This window comes from Cygnus olor, chromosome 20 (assembly GCF_009769625.2).
Source record: "Cygnus olor isolate bCygOlo1 chromosome 20, bCygOlo1.pri.v2, whole genome shotgun sequence".
Classification (NCBI taxonomy): Eukaryota; Metazoa; Chordata; class Aves; order Anseriformes; family Anatidae; genus Cygnus; species Cygnus olor.
This window is the reverse complement of record NC_049188.1, coordinates 8429005-8435701: the sequence shown is the minus strand read 5'-3', so window position 1 is coordinate 8435701 and position 6697 is coordinate 8429005.

The window sequence follows — 6697 nt, the reverse complement described above, 5'->3', positions numbered from 1 at the left end:
GCTTTGTTAGGAAGCCGCCCTGCCAGCACTGCACAAATGGGTGAGCAGGAGCCTTCCTGCAGCAAACAAAGAGGTAGCACATAGATTATAGGCGTACCCGAAAACAGAACCCCTCCTCAGCACACATTTCAACCAAATCAAGCACTAAGCATCAACTTCTGCTGTCAAACTCCACGTTTAAATCAACCAAATTGAGGGCTGATTCCTGCTTAATCCACGCCTCTCCAAATGGCCAGAACAGCAGCACATCTCCGTCACTTATCAGAGATTCGATAACTGACCCCGTGGTTATTTAATACTTTCCCAGCTCAAAACCAAACCTCAAAACCAACACCCAAGGATGACACAGGGCAGCACCAGCTGCACAGCTCGAGCTTTCTTCCTGCTTTTTCCCCACCATTTTTGTGCCAGAAATGAGGCGCAGCACGTGCGGAGAGCCCTCCAGCCCCTTGGGGCGGCTCAGGACCAACCTTGCCTTGCTGGCAGACATGAAACATGTTTCTTTTTTTTCACACAAGATCAGCCCCAGCTGGGCTGTGTGCATGGAAGGGGCTTCATGGAAAGGCAGTGTGTGCCCTGCTCTGGAAGCACCAGCGGTAGAAGGTCCCTGCCTCCACGGCCGGCAAAGCTCAGCTGAGCTTGCGGCATGCACTGTGGGCCCTACCTGGTTAAACGCCCCCCGCATTTGCTAAATAAAGCAATAATAATAATGATAACTGGGAAACTTGGCTAAATAATCCTAAGAGGCTTACAACAGGCTGCGCCGATTACGGCTCCCTGGCCGTGCCGCGATGCCGGTGCCCCGGCCCCCACTGCTCCTTGGTGTGAGCCCGGCCCGAGGTTATGTGCTCACCCAGGCCTTGCTCACGGCCATCACTGCACCAGATTTATCCAGCAATAATTACAAGCTGCGAATGAAGTCACAGTGGTAAAACACAGCCCATGTTCTATTACACAGAGCAGACACAAACAAACCATTTCAGAAAGCCTGCGAAGGGCAAATGGGGTTGAGAAGGAGCCCTTGCCCCCCAGAATAATGTTTAAGGTTCCCAGAGAGCTTATGAAACACCCAGCTAATGGCAAGGGTGGATGGCAGCCTTCTTGCCAGCACTGTGCTACCGCAGCTGAACCTTCAAGGATGCTTCCGAAAGGACGGGAGGCGGCAGGAAGGCATCTGCTCTCTGAGCATCTTCAGTGCCTTTCAGGATGGGCCCAGAATAGCTAAACTTTCGGCAGGGCCTGATGTGTAATGCGCAGCATATGTTGCCATTTCGATGTGAATCCCAAAATAGTTGGGTGTTTTGTTTTGTCATTTTAAAGCACTGGGTTTTGGAGTCCTGCGAGGCGCGCTGGTGGGCAGCAGCGCCCGGGTTGGGATCACGGGGCACGCCCCGGGATTTGGGGTCAGCCTTCGGAGGGCTTTGCCATCAGGAGGCCAGGCAGAGCCATTTTGGCCATTTTGGCCCCACCAGCACCCACGTTTTCCTAGGAGCTTTCACGTGGCCAGGCAGAGCCACCTGCATGCACCACGCCAGCTCTTCTCGCTACGTGCCTGCAAGCCGAACACAGAGCCGATCCCTTGCTTTCAAGGGAGAGGAGAGCTCTGTGCAGCATCAACTCCTATTAGGCTAATTTTATCTGCTCTCGGTGCCTTTCCGAGCTAGAGTCAGTGTCCTCTGAGATTATCCAGCCGACTTGTCTTAGTACTTTTACCCTTTTACCTCTTCCCCAGCGGCAGGATGTCAGCACCACTTCCCAGGAGCGAAGCCCGGTGGCGATCCTGCAGCACCTTACCTACGGCTCGGGCACGGCGCCCAGTGCGGCTGCCTGCCCACACGCCCGGCAATTTGGGCCCCGGAGATGTCCAGGAGCAGAGTTAACATCAGCATTTGGGGCCTGGCCCTGTTGCCATGGAAATTGATAGACTTTCTGCTTGCATTTTGGTGGGAGGCGGCGTTTTGGGAGTCACCACCAGCTTCCAGAGTTAACACGTGCGAAGCCAAGAGGAGGCAGGGAGCGACGGGAGGGCCGCCCGCCCCGCGCTCCCCAATAACCCACAGCACCAACGCTGCACGCCGAGCTCCGGGGATTCGTGAAATAACATCTTGGTTTTGCAGAATTAAAGAGCAATTTGGCTGCATTAAGGAAGCATTATAGCTGCTCCTCTCCCACGTACGCATCAGGCTAACGACATCCTGCCAGGAGCAATCCAAGCGGAGCCCCCGGTCGGTGCTGGTGCTAAGCCAACGTATCCATCGCAGCCCTGAGAGCTCCGGGCCGGCTGCTGCCCGGCTGTCCCCACACTGTGAAGCTCGTCCAGCCTCGGGGCCCCGCCACCAAATCCCAGCATCACGCTGAAATTTCAATAAGCAGCACACGTTAAAAAATGCAGCGCAAGATGTGCGGGCTGTCTAGCCGTGCAACCTCACGTCGCCCAGCCCAAGGCAGCAAATTTCCATTTTGCCGTGGGGAAGCCCTGGCACTTCCCAGCCCCGCGGTGAGCCAGGGAGAAGAAAACAGCAGAGAGAAAAACAAATGGGAGATGGAGGGAGAGGAGGACAGGTTTAAACCCCAGCGTCGTAATTACTCCCATCTGGGGGGACACCTCCCAGGTCATTAAGCAGCCAGAGGAGTCACTAGATGGCCCTGCTAGTCCTCTTCATCTGATCGCAGCGATGGATGTTCAGGATTGCTAGTCTAGCTGCTCTGCAGGTTTTTTGGGAAGCCTGCTCCGAGCCTCCCTCTGGGGAGAATGGGGTCCCCGGCACCTCGGCTGGACCACACAAGGACGTTCCCCAGGGACCTTCCTGGTGGCCCCTGGACCTGGGTGTCCCCTTTGCTCCCTGACACCGGCTCTGCTCGCTGATGACACCGCAAGTCTCTGCCTCAGCATAATCATGCTGACAGTGATGGGTGTAAGAGCCAGGGAACCATATTAATGAACATCGTGTCACCGGATAATCATGACATTAGCATTATTGGATTAGAACATTTGCATAATTTGGGCACGAGTAGCTACCTGCACCGAGACATATGTTTACATGAATTTACATCTATTTGCATCCCGATGAAGCTCTTCTGACCGCATCCTTGACAGCTTTTTGGGTGACCAGCCGTGGCCATTGGCAGCTCAGCCCCACGGCCCATCCCCTGCTGCCAGGAACAACGCCGGGCCACCCCGATGCCAACACGAGAGCAGCATCCCTCCTCCTCACACTGCTCACACCCGGCCGGGGACAGGGGCAACAATTTGGTGGCACTGTCAGCTCTGTGCTGCTGTACAAAACAAGCAGTTTGCACCCTGCCCTCCTCAGCAGGGCTCGCTGCACCATCAGAGTGCACCTCTGAGCGCAGCGCCCTGCAGCCCACCCACAAAATGACAGGGGGAGAGCCAGGCAGCGGGCAGCTGCCTCCAGAAACATCCCTGAGTGTTTTCCTAATGCAGCACACACGGGGAGCCTCTTTTCGCAGGACCAATAATTATGTGCCAGGACCAACTGGGAGCTGAGTGCTCGCTCCCCAGGCACCTCCAGCCCCCCAGATTGCCACCACACTCCTTCCAACACACAAAAAAAAAAACAACTAGAGAAAAGGCATTAAAACACTGCTCGCCTGGGGAATGTTGCCCCTGTGCTCCCAGCACGGCATTGCTGGAGGAGTCCCTGTCCGTGTCCACCAGTGAAGCAGGGAAAGGAGAGGAATTTGGCCGGTCCCAGCCTCGCGCAGCTCCCATGCACCTTCAAAGCCTGGCATTTAGCATCTCTCTGCTGTAATAACCCACGCTATTAAGTGGGTACGTTTCAAAAGTTTAAAAAACCACCTCAAGACCACTGCCTGGAGGGCAGCTGAGAAGCTCCACATGGCTTTGGCGAGCTGTTACCCTGTGCTTTAACTAGCGCACGTGGTATTTCACACCGAAGTGGAACCTTCTGGACTCAGTGCGTGAGAAATAGAGACAAACCTGGCTGAGAGGTCGGAGGGACCCGATCTCAATGGGAAAGAGAGAGAACCAGAATGTCTGGCTGACAAAACCCCACTCAGAGGAAGACCACATTTGCCCATGATTGTGCCATTGGGTGCCGATGCCACGCTAAAGCTGACTAACCCCATGCCACGAGCAGCAGAGGCAGGAGCCCAGCGCTGCAGCAGGAGGAGGGACGCCTCACGTGCTGCTGCTGGGACTGGGGACGCGCTGACATTATTTGTGACCACGCAGATGGGACGCTGAATGCAGACCGCTGAGTGTTTGATCAGCCCCGGGGCTGTCAGCATGGCTCACAGCTGGAGGCACCAGATAACGGGAGAAAATTAACCCCCTTCCCTCCCTCCCCTGCCGCTCCAGTGGGCATCTCTCAGAAAAGAAAGAGGCAGGGAAGCAAGCCCAGTAAATCAGCTCTGCTGCTGTACAGCCTCCAGCCCTGTTCCTCCTCGTGCACTGCCAGCAAGGGCCTCAGGCAGAACCCGGGGGAAGCAGGGGTGAGGGCTGGGGGATTCAGTCCCAGCTCTTTTTTCTGCTTCCCCACAAGCCCTGTGTGGAACCAATGCAAGGCAGCACAGTGAGAACAGAGCCAGTCCCAAATACACCAACGAGGGACTTGGCCTGGGCTACAAAAATCCAAGTCCTGTATCCTTCCCTCCCCACAGAGGCAGTGAAGTGAGCAACATCTGATTTCTTCCTCTCCTTTCCCATCTTTTCACCCTCCTTTCCCGATATTTGAGGAACAGATGCACCCATTCATAACCATGCAAAGGAAAAGTGCGCGTTTGCCTTTCCGACTGCAGTGCAGCTGGTGAGGCACAGGAGGGAAAATTATGTTTGGTATGAATACACAAATTATCCGCGCTGATCTTATTACACTTGAATGGCAAACTGACAGAAAAAGAAAACACGAAGGAGAAAGGCATTGTTTGGGCTGTGCCGATGTGACACCGTTATTGTTTATCCTCTCCAACCACTCCATCATCCTGATCCTGCCACACACAGCACGGGTGCAGACGCTGCCGGAATGAACCCAGGCAAGACACGGGGCCTGGGAGGCAGCAGCACCGCCGGACACCTCGCCTGAAATCCCCCAGCAGGCCTAGGCCAAGCCTCCAGTAACTCTCAGGCATTATCAGCGTTAAAAATATTCATGTTACAGCGGTGCCAATTAGCGTCAGAGCGCGAGAATACACAGGGGTGATATATAAACACGGGCGCAGGGACTCCCTAGCCCAAATCCTCGCAGAGATGTTCTTATTCATCGCACAAACAACTCCCCAAAGCCCAGAGCAGAGCTGTGCAAGAGGAGACGGAAGGAGAAGGGCAGCTCCATGCCCTGGGACCGTCCCCAGAGCAGGACCAGGCTCAGCACCTCACACCAGGGCCCTGGCTTTTGCTTTGCTGAAAGATCTTTGCGGTCCCTGAGGACCTAGGAGCCACAACACCCAGGTCCGCAGAGGGCTGGGGCGGGATGGTGCTGGCAGCTCCTCCCCGGTGCAGCAGAACAGTCACAAGGTGGGAATACAAACAGCTCGCAAGTCACCTGCTATCGAAACAGGGAAAATTTGGCAACTTTCCTACTTAGCACTTACTACACCAAGGCTGCTCAATGATGCTAATTAAACAGGTACCTCCCAGCCACAGCCAGAAAGATTTATATCCCCCATTTGCATTTCTCGGTTTATTTTTCCACCCTCCAAGGCTCCATTAGGATGTCCACAGTGCGATTGCTTGGAGGAGCTTAATTTTGCATGAGGATCATTTGTCCATCGTTGACTTGACTGTGGCTCACCCAGGGCCCAGACCCAGCAGACCCTTCCCAGCTCCTCGGAAAGATTTTCTCAGTCTCTTGAGCTTGGCTTCACCAGCAGAAAAATAAAATAATGAATGTGCTCCCAGCTCCAACCCCAAAAACCAAGCCCTGAAGGGAACAGCTCCAGGGCAGCTCCCACACAAGAGGGGTTGCTCCAGTGGGACAGGACAGAGGGGAGGTTTGTAACCGCAAACTAGATGAGATAATGACTCAGGGCTACCTCAGAAAGCAACAGCCAGTCCTGATGGGGTGGTGGGAAGGTCCCCTTACAGCCCCTGTGCTCAGACAGCCCCGAGCAGCAGAGCTCCAGCCCCCAGTGACACCCATGCCTGGCACTGCACCAGGTGGGAGACGTGCTGAGAAGGGGCGGAGGTGCTGCCCCTGGGCTGCATTTGATAACTGCAGGGTACCAGGGGTGCTTCAGGAGGAAAGTGGGGTCTGGGGGCGACGGAAGGGCTCAGAGCACAACAGCTGCTGTCCGACTGATACAGGCCACAACAAAATACTTTAAAACCCCAATCCATCTCTCCTGGCAAAATATAAACACATCATGTACAGCCACTCACTGCAGAGAGGGAAAACAAGAGCAATAATCCCTCCAAGATTTTACGAACAGCTTCCAGTGCCAGGCAGAAATCAGCAGAAGGAAAAAGAAAGGCAATGGATGCCCTCAAGTAAATGCACGAGACCTCTGCAAAGCACCAGGGACTCAAATTCATTTCTCAGAGGTGCAGAGCAGCACCCTCTGTGCCACACGGCTGGGCTGGCTCCTTTTCTGCTTTGCTATGAAGACAGTAGGAGGAAATTTCTGCAGTGCAAAGGCACAGAGCAGGGGTGCACGAGTACGTGGCTGCCTGCACACACAGCACACATCGTGCTCCCGTCTCCGTGCTGCTGTGGAG